This window comes from Scomber japonicus, chromosome 14, assembly GCF_027409825.1.
Source record: "Scomber japonicus isolate fScoJap1 chromosome 14, fScoJap1.pri, whole genome shotgun sequence".
In the NCBI taxonomy this organism is placed as follows: domain Eukaryota; kingdom Metazoa; phylum Chordata; class Actinopteri; order Scombriformes; family Scombridae; genus Scomber; species Scomber japonicus.
In genome coordinates, this window is record NC_070591.1 from 10,002,363 (window position 1) to 10,013,596 (window position 11,234).

Sequence of the window (11,234 nt, forward strand, 5' to 3'; positions counted from 1 at the left end):
GTAGCAAAAAAACAAAAAAAAAAGTACTCATGTCTCTTAACTCCATTCTGCTTCGTTTAACCAACGCATTGCATGGTGTGAGTGATGGCAGAGCGACGTGTTTAAACCCGCTGCCTTCCTAAGTAGCTGCAGGTGATTGTGTTGCAGCACCACATGAGTCAGAATAGGACTTCCAAATAATTTTCCTCTGTTTGTTTTACTCAACTCGCAACTGGAGTGGAGTGCAACAACAGGCAACAAATACCAAAAAGTGTAGACAATCTTTGGAAGGTATTAATAAATATCTGGTATATCTAGAAGGTTATTATTTGCAGACACAGCATTCAAATTATAGTTACAATACTTAAATACTGAACACAAACTACACTACTATTTAGTGATTTTTTTTTGCATAAAAAAGATGAGATAGAGGTTTGCTGGTTGCTTCTCTGGTCACCAAAAGAATTGGGAGAATTGAATGAAATCTGATCTTCAAAAAAATATCTCAACCCAACATTGCACACATATAAACTCACCTAACCCTACAGTCTGTAATACAAGGATTGATGTCTAATCTCCTCAAAATAGTCTTGCGAATTTCCTTTAAAGCAATAAATGGCATCACGCTGAGTCATAAGTCTGGTGACCTGGTTTTATATACATGCATACATAGTACTGCAGGCATTTGCACACATACTGTTTTTGCAGACACACCAACAACACCCCTGTGACAACAAACTTCCCACTATGACAAATGCCAACCAACCCCAAAACTCCCCTCTCTCTCCTTCTCCCTCTCTTGATCTCTCTCTCTCTCACACACACACACACACACACACACACACACACACACACACACACACACTTTCTTCCACCAGCTAGGCCTTTAGCCTCAGGCTTTCCACAATAAAATTTTCATGCAGCCATATGGAGGAGTATTGGTGATAGAGATTTACTGTCAGGGCTAGACGTCCCGCTGGAGAAAACAGGGAAGCCTGAACATATTGGCTCCTGTAAATCAGAAGGAGAGGAGAAGGAGAGGAGAGGGAGAGGAGAGGGAGAGGAGAGGGAGAGGAGAGATGTCACCACTGCTACTGTTGACAATATATGTAAGTCTTAGCAGGAAAAGCATCTGTGTACGTGGGTTAGGGTTACAGTGTGTGTGAGTCTGTGTTGTGCAACCATGTGCACTCACACCTATACACTTGCGCAGTATTTGTCTCAAAGTTCAGCTAAGCAGGTACAGGAGCAGAACAGTGCAGGTGCTGACCCCTATTCTTTGTCCTGTATTATGAAGGAAATAGAGGAAATGGAGCTCAGAGCCTTTAAATTGACCATGAACTTTAGAAAAACAACACGCTGTGAGAGGAAAGGTCACTGTTATTGCAAGTCAAAGAATGCTGACTGATACCATGTTTGCAGTGATGCAATGCCTTCTCTGTGGCTCTGTGTGTGTTTTTAAGTTCATTTTGTATAGCAGGCATAACTGGTTCTGTGCAGTAATTACAGTAACTGAAGAGGAAGAGACAAGAAAACACATACAGATGTTGGAACTGTCAGATTCCTTGTCAGTCATCCAAGTTTCACTTACAGATATATTTTTGGGGCATACACTCATCAATTTCTCACTGACAGTTACACAAATAGATCAATATCATATCAATCAATCTCATGTCAGTGTGTGTTGCTGGAGGCAATTAGTTCATTGTTGCTTAAAGACTGCAGAATGTGTCATGTGTGTATTCCTTACATACACAGAAAGGCAAAAAACTATTTGTGGTTTTATGAAGAGTTACATACTGTCACCATTTCTTGGCCTAAGTTAAACTAACACAAAATACTGCATTACCAATACAGAGACAATAAACAACAGACAATACAGATGAAGAGTAAAGAAGGAAAGCATCGTAGAAGTTGATGTTTTTGTCCGTTTTGTTAAAATGACACCCTTCCACAGCACATGATATTTTTACAGATATAGAATAATAAATGTCTGGTAATGATTTATTTTCCCTTCCATGTTCCGTCAAACTGCAACCTGGCCACACAGAATAGCATTATGAGGAATAAACACTACCATGCAATAAATACTTTTGTTTTTCACTGATAATAATATACTCCACAAAATATTAATCTCATTTTAGAAAAGTGCTTGTTTGATCTCAACGCCTCCTCCTTCCTCCCATATTTGAACCCAAACGTTCCACATCAGATCAACGAGCAGCACAAATGTGAACCAGATTCCCAGTGCAACAGAGTGGGAATGCTGAGGGGGATTATGGCTCATTGCGGTCCTTCCTGATAGCCTTGTTAGCATTCATACATGCTAATGACTGAGTTTAGGATGCATGGATGATTAGGCAAAGACAAGCAGGCTTCATGTTGTAATGAGCCCGTGGGCTGAAAGAGGAGATTTAAAGATTGGAAGTTTGGATTCAAGAAGTAGCCTAAGAGTGCAGCAATTTCATCACAAAACAAGCAATCATACCTGCTACTATAATGGGAGTCAATGAATAATTGGCTGCAATAAAGTAATTTGGTAATACTCAATATGGCACAGTATTTGTATAAAGCATATGGTGTAGAATACTTGGAAAAAAGATAGTTGTGATCAGGTTCTGTTTTTCAACTTCAAAGTGCTACACTGCAGATTGTAGCTCTGGAACAGTACACATTTGTGATTACTTAGCCAGCTGATCAGATAGTGTCAGTGCTCAGTCAAGAACAGCTCAAAAATAATATAAAGCCAGACAGATTTCAAACTTTGGTTCAGTATTGAGTAGACACTCAGGTCTTCAAACACCAAGCTATGATTTCCAGTGTGGATAGGTGCACAGTAAATATGCAAAAAGCACACATGCACATTATTTCATAGTTTGTTATTTTAGCAGTAGCTTGATTCATTAATTCCATCTCTGCCTTGTCAAAGTCTTATGGTCCTCTATCAGTGGTGTAACAGAACGTAGTTGATCCGTGATCTGCGTGAATCCGCCCTCATGGTTGAGCACACACGTGAATGGCAGATTGATTGCAAAATTTAATGTCTCATTGAAGATAAAGTAAACAAACTGCTGTAGCTACAAGTCATGGACAAATAGCACGTCGCTAACAAGGGTTTTGAAGAGCAACGACCAAACCAGTATCTTTAGTCCATGTCTGAAGTGACATTTGCATGTATGTTTACATGGTGTTTAATGTGCTGCAGCTGAGCAGCTAATTAGCTGCTAACTAACGTTAGGTTACAGTTTTTCCAGGTGAATGTTTATTTGGTTTCTTGTACAACAAGTTAGCTGCAGGAAAAAACATGTTCATGTTTTTAAGTTATGTGGACACACATCTGTTTTTTCACCTAAGATATCATGCCCTATATTTTAAGTTTCTTTGTTAAACATTGTATTTAGACATCTTGAATCCTGTTTACTTTTAAGACCTTGGGAAAACATGTTTTACAGGATACATGTAAAGGAAAGTAATATTAAAGTAATATTCGTCTACCTTTTAAAAATTAAAAAAGATCCGATCTGGGATTTAAAACCGTGACACGATTCGAACCGTGAGTTTTGAGATCTGTTGAACCCTACCTCTGTCCAAAACTAACAGTGAAAAGACAGTCCCTCTCTCTCTTTCTCTCTCTGAACTGCACCTGAATCAGTGCCAGTGTCAGGAGAGCAGTGTAAACATCCAGGTCTTAGCTCAGGGCCTGCCGGTCCAGACCGCACAAGGCCCCCAGCCTCAACCTCAGCCAGCACATTCCCTTCGCGTCACTCAAAGACCACAACAATACCATCTTTGTCGGCCAGTGATTGATGACACACAGGAATTTCATTCACGACCGCCCTGTGTTTTGGGGTTACCGTGACGACCAGGTGAAAACAGAGCACATCGAGGGTATTGAGTTTCCTAACCTTGATCACAAGGGAAAGAGGTAAGAGAGAAAAAAAAAAGGAGAAGCAACATCGAAGAGGTCAGTGTAGGAGTTAAACAAACAGCCATCGTTGTTATCTTAGAAGATAAGCCCTGGGAATTATCTTGTTGATTGTTCGCAGGTCCAGTCGATGCTGAGCTCACTGTGACGTTCCACACAGGTGACACAATGTGGAACATTTCCGCCCCAGGTTTCTTTTTTTTTATAGTTTCACTGAAGTCAATAGATGTGTTTTTAAAATCATTAATTTTAAGGTTTAACAATATATTACCAGATCATTTTTGGACAGTTTCCATCAGTTTCACAAAAGGAAAGTACACAAATGTCACACTGGGAAAACCACACATGCATGCTCACTTATCCACATAAATAAAGGCCCCCCTCCCAACTCCCACACACACACATACATACACACTATTCCTCATGCACATACACTCACATTAAGCACACTCATTTAATGGATATAGCTACTTGGTAAAGTGCACCATTAAGAGAGACGAGAGCCTGAGCATAACAAAGCTCTGATGCAATATTCATGTCTTCTCATTCTGGGCTAATGCTGTTTTCCTCCATTTCAAAGCAATGGATTTGCACATAACATGTCTCCATAAAGAGTCTTACAGTATATGTGGAGGAGATTTTCTTAGAGCTCTCGATCACCTTACTCCACAGAGGGTACCGGTAATTAGGAATTTGTTTTGTTCACATACCCATCTGATAGACATGAACACATTAAACTAGAGAGGTCTGAGCTGCGGAGAGCAAGTTAAGTGTTTCAGGGCCTTTCCCAAGGGCATTTTACCAGAGATGGACACGTTGGGAATCAAACTTAAAAATTAATCTTTAGTGCTTGCTGGTACGTATGGATTTGCTTAAGTTCTGCAATCAAAGTTACTCTATCAGCATAATAACCAAATCAGAAAGCCATGAAGTTGACTAACTGTGGACAGCAAGCACCAGATGTACTTTATGCATATCTCATTTGTATGCCTCTACTACATTTAGTCCTAGTGAGCCGTTGCAAATCAAGATTGAACCCAATTGAGTAACACTGGCACGATATCTCGATTTGCATAAACATCTTGGCAAAGAAGACAAAAAGTGCCCTAACAACGCTCAAACAAACGAGGCACACATACGCAGAAATCTAGCAGAGTATAGCCTCCAGTGTTTTGCTCAAGGACAACTCAGCAATGCAAATACGTATTGTCATTACGTCCTTAACTTAGGGCTTCATTTTGCAGGATGGTCAAACAAATCATGACAGCAACTAGAAACTGTTCATCTGCAGCCTAGAGCCGAGCATCTTTATGGTATATGGTATATTTCTCTTTATGGCATATCACATTGTTTCACCTTCAGCCATCATGCAGGTATGGCCATTATTACACTTCTTCAATCTGCATTTCACAGATATACTGTACCTGGCACAGCTATCCAATGTCTGCAGGGGGTAAAACAATAACAGAAGTGTATTGTAAAGTTAAGGAATTTAACTCAAAAGTTTGTCACATCAGTGAAAAGTAATGTATATGTACATAGGTTATACACATGTGTTCTTATCATATGTTATGCAGTTATCCCCAGCACTGTATGTGATTAGAAAGGGGCTGGGTACAAGCTGAACAGATGGAATATATATATCTAGAGAGAGAGCTTTTTTGTTTATTTCTTTTTGAAGACTATGTTGAAAAATACATGGCATAATGAGCTGATAATAAAGAGGAAATATCTTCACATGCATTCACACCTGATCAAAATAAAGTGATTCTGGCACTAATCCAAGGAGACAAAGAAGAAAAATGACAGTAACCTGCCAAACTTGCAGTAACCCCATTGAAACAAAGGCCTTTTAGTGGCATAGATTTGCAGCTAATAAAGCACTCTAGCATATTTTAGCCTTCATCTGCTGTGCAATAAATTAATATATGAAAATGTTGGATATCCTCATCTGAGCTCCCATCCAGATATGAATTATTCACCCCAGCATGGCTACTCCATTATGTACTCTGCCTGCCACTTAGGCTGAAACTCCTCCTCAACCCCTTGCATACAGCCACACACACACACACACACACACACACACACACACACACACACACACACACACACACATGTGCACGGACGCACACATGCACCACAAATCGGCAGGCACATTTATTTATATTTATATATTGCATAAGTAAAAATATGCCATATAAATACTGTACACACACATGCAATTGAAGTGATTGAGGCTCGCAATAAATCCTTGAACATACACACTAACACACACAGACACACACACACACATGGACGGACGCACACACACACACACACACACACACACACACACACACACACAAACCCAACACTGTTCTCTTTATCGCCTGACTTATAATCAGTGCCATGTCGAGATCATCTGCACTCCCAACAGTGCACACTGCAACCTATCATTCTAGAAACCCAGAGTGTCATTATCGACTTCCCTCTCAGTTTAAAACACCACTCCTTTATCTGGAGTTAGTTGTTATCAACTGTTTGTTTTGCACACAAACCGCAGGCAGTTCAGAGAGAGAAGTGAGGAAGCGACCTCTGGCATCTCCGACTGATGATGACAGCTTTACAGCCCCTGATTGGAATACAACCATCAATTATGGCGTACTGCACATAAAAGTAGACAGTATCAAAATCGCTTGCTATCTGATCGAGCTGCTAACTGAGGTAACACAGGCAAACAACTGAGTTTAATAGCTTGTGTAACTTCTTCTTTCATCTACAGTTGGGTATCTGTGATGCTAGATTTATTCTGATCTTATATATCAAAAATAATGTGTGTGTACAGTTGAGTCTATATTGCAGTATTTTTTTTTATTGCCAGTATAAGATTAGTATCCCTTATCTCACTTGCCCTTTTGGATACAAATGAAGCATTAAGTTCCTAAATACAGATGCAATTAGAGATTTAAAAGTGATTGTTGGCATGAAGTTGAATTCTCAGATCATTGTTACTGCAAGTATGCAATCACTTTCTTATTTATTGTAGCTTCAAACATAGCACTAGTTTAAAATGACATTTAAACCTTATATATGAATTTGTCACCAATTTCAGTAATTTCCTACAGGTTGATTTGAGTCTTACTCAGAGAAAAGGGACTTTCTGTTGTCACTAAATGATTAAGGTTGATAACACAGCCACAGCTTTATATTGCTTCACTACTATGACGTTCCTCGTTTTTAAAGAGGACTAAAACTTTTGAGAATAGCCCTTAAATCAGTGATCAAAGGACCAGTATGTATGATTGAGTGACATCTAATGGTGAGATTTCAAGCAATTGATGACTCCTCCCCTCTACTTCCAATCGTTTTGAAGAACCTACTGGCTGTGAAACTTGGGGAAAGCACAGAAGGGGGCCTCTCTAGAGCCAGTGTTTGGTTTGTCCATTCTAGGCTACTGTAAACATGGCAGTGAAACATGGCTGGCTGTATCGAAGAGGACCCACTCCCTATGTATACTTAAAGGGCTCATTCTAAGGTAACAAAAACATGAAATTCTTATTTTCAAAGGGATTAAACACTAATTTAAACATTGTCATTAATATTATATTCCATTTGTGCCGAGTTTGTTCCGCTAGATGCCACTAAATTCTACACACTGCACCTTTAACTTTCTTACCGTCTGCTGCAAGCCCAGCATGCCGCTAGTTCCAATAATGCCGGCAGTGTGATACATTACACTACGTTCTCATAATGGCCACCCAGGGTTTTCCAACAGCTTGTACGGTCCGCAGTGAATCTAGTCTCCCGTAGCGCTCGGAGGGTTGGGCACTGCTGCTAGCTAGCACCAGGTGTGAAAAGAAACTGGAGCTGTCTTTCCCCCTTCCTGTACCACCGCATGGATGTCAGAGCCAGAATCACTTTATTTTTGTTGCGTACAAAAGCACAAGGAGGTAAATGCAACTTATTTACTGGCACCTGTGTAGGTTATGAGAACAAAAAAAAAAAAATCTATAGTCTCTGGAGTCAGGTTCTAATTAATGTGCTTTGAAAGTTTTTTCTCACATGAGCATTAAAAAAACTTTTAAACTTGTGAGGTGTAGTTTTGATAATTACTTATAATGCATTATTGATAAAAGAGGTGAAACAGATTTTTTTTTTTTTTTTTTTTTTTAAATTGTAGATATTTTTGTACAACGGTGCAAGTAAAGAAGCCAAAATATCAAATTTGTAAATGTGAACACAAACACTACACATAATGGGAGGCAATGAAAGGCTTTGTCTTGACTTCATGGGTAAATCTATAAATACTTAACCCCACTATGTTACTGTTAGTATCCTCTTGACCCTGTAATGTGTGTATTAGTATGTGTTGTTGAGCTCATGTGTCGGTCGGTGAGAATATCTCCACATTTATTATACTTGGCAATTAAAGCTCTTCCGATTGTATCAGGGAAAGAAAGTAAGCCTGGGGAGGACACTGCAGGTTTCGGGTGAGAGGGGAGCTGTAGCCTTAATCCACAGCATCACCCCATGAAACATGCATGCAATCAACAGGGTCATACCTCCACTGACAGTTTCCAGCCAAACTCATCCATCACGGGGAAACTGGATCTGCGGGGGCCTCCATTCTGGCTCTGCACTGACCAACCCACCCGCACAGAACGGTCCATCAGCAGCACGCTAACACTAACAGGACTACAGAGCGGCAATACGATACATGATAAGCTTTCTTCTAACAGCTCTTGGACTGGTTCCAATCCTTTTTCATTGTTTTCACTCTGTTTCTCCCCCCCCTCAGTTCCATACCGAAAGGCATTGCCTCAGCTCTGATGAAGTGATGACTGAAACATCAGGGGCTGTAACATTAACGTGACATGGCTTAAAAATTTCTAAATGAAGACCAAGGAAAGGCGCTCCGCGGGCAGTAATGTTTCAACATGAAACCCGGCTCCCATTAATGTGGTCTGTGTTTTGAAACGAAGAGAGCGGCTCATTTGATGTCAGCTCTCTCACTCATTCACTTTAAATGGGTGGAAATCAATTCCGGGCAGTAGACAAGTTGGTTTAGCCTTTGGATGTTTTTGAGGGTGTCATTTCTCTGCACTTATATGTGGTCAAAGTCACAAAAATTGCAGGCGCTGGTGGATTTAAAAAAAGGTGATTGTGGTTTGCCATCTTTTCCTACATGAGCACGGCCTTTTGAATTTCTCATAACTTTTTCTTATAAAATGCAGTCAAAATGGGAGTTTCAATGCACATTCTTAACCATCTATTCATTTATGGTACCTCTTTAAAACACAAAATATTGTAACTGTATTGCAAAAGCAAAATCCTGCACTCTTCCAGTTTAATTACACTGATGCAGTGTGCATATCAATTTCCTCTTTTCCTCTCTGTCACCCTTCCTTCGACAGCTTTATTCGCCTTGTCATTGAGCACACAATAATACATTTGTGCCATCTACGCTTAATGTTTATTCTTTGTAAAAGAGCGCCCTGTGACGAACCAATAAAAACTAGATTTACTGCTCGCTGAGAGCCACTCGGAGGGTTATCGCAAAATTCCAGCACCGCTTCCTTTGCTTTTGCTTGCCTATCCATATGCAATGGAAACAACACATTGATGGTGCACACGCGCACTCAGCTAGGGTAATACATTTCAATACGCCAGTTAATCCTCTTTTCCCCTGCATGGGAAATGGCCAAACTCTTAAATCAGCCACAACACCGAACTCAGTGCAGCAGGAAGAGGAGCTGCTGTATCCAATGCCCCTGGCTGACCCTCTTTAAATAGGATGTCTGGATGTGTTATGGGGGCTATTGTTTCCTATAAACATCTAGCACCGGGGCAATAACAATCGCATCAGGCCAAATGAAGTTATCTGAGAATGGAATTAAACTCGGTGTGACCCCGCTGTCTGCTTGGCTCACAGGCCCTCCATTAATAATGCCTAATCTAATCAAGGAGCTAAGATGGATGGATGGGAGGCCTGTGTGTGGGTGAGTGTGCATGTGAGAGTGTGTGTACAGGGTTTGATTTCTGCACATATGCATTCGTCTGTGCCTATATGCATGTTTGGGTTTCTTCCATATGTACGTGCTGGCGTGTCTACAACTTTTTATGTGATGCGTGTGTGTGTGCATGCATGTATTTCTTGTGTATATGTATGACCGTATGACCACATGCCTACGTGTGTGTGTGTGTGTGTGTGTGTGTGTGTTGCACAGGACCAGGGCCAATGCCAGGCGCTATGCCAGACCAGTGTTCTTCTATTCAGGCCCCAACCAGACCCATGCCTGCTGCACTGCGCTAATGAACACAAACAGAAGACAGAGGAGAAAAAGAGAGGAGAATATGAATGTGTGCGTGTGTGTGTGTGCCCTTTCAAACAGGGAGAAAGGGAGGAAAAATGAAGACAGAGGAAGTGGGGGCCGATAAGGAGTTTTGAAGGAGGAAGAACAGACAAAGAAAAGAGTGAGAGAGGACCACCACATGGTTTCATTCTCTGTTATCTCTCTCTTGGCAAAGACATGCTCTTGTAACTGATAGACAAATAACTCTACTGTGACTGATAAAGCCTGGGTACAGATGGAGAGAGGGAGGGTAAAGTAAGGAGGGAGGGAGGGAGGGAAGAAGAGAGGAAATGAGGAAGGGAGAGAGGGAGGGAGGGAAAGGGCGAGCAAGAATAGACAGGGAAAGAAAAGAAAAAGGGTAATAGAGAGCGAGAGGAGGGCAGGGGAGGAGATGAAGAGGGGCACAGTTAGGGAGGAGAGATCGTGGGAGTGTGGTAGGCAGGAAGGAGCAGGGGTGGGACAGGGTGATGGAGGAAGAAGGAGGTAGAAAGGAAGGAGGGAGACAAAGACGGAAGGAATGACAGACAGACATTACACATTACTGGGTTTCTATGTCTTCAATTATAAATTTAAGGGATGCAAAAGCTCACAGCAAGTATATAATGCTGTATGTAAATGATAATAATTCAATATATGAACAAAGTTACATTGTTGAGCTGTTTATTATATAAACATATAATAAACAGCTATATATTTGGTCTCGGCTCCTCAGTTTTAGTTAAGGGAAATTGTAATACTACAGCGCTCAACGATATTTTAGACATTTTAGAGTGTGCTTCCAGCTTTGGGGAACGTTTCCTGTTTCAACATGACACTGCCCCTGTGCATAAAAACCAGGTCCATAAAGAAATGTTTGAGTTTGGTCTTGAAGAACCAGATTGACCTACACAGAGCCTTGACCTAAACCCCTTTGGGCTGAACTGGAGGACCAAGTTTGCAAATCACACGGACAGACTTCTCCCAAGGTGGCTGTTATAGCAGCATATTAATGCCCCCTG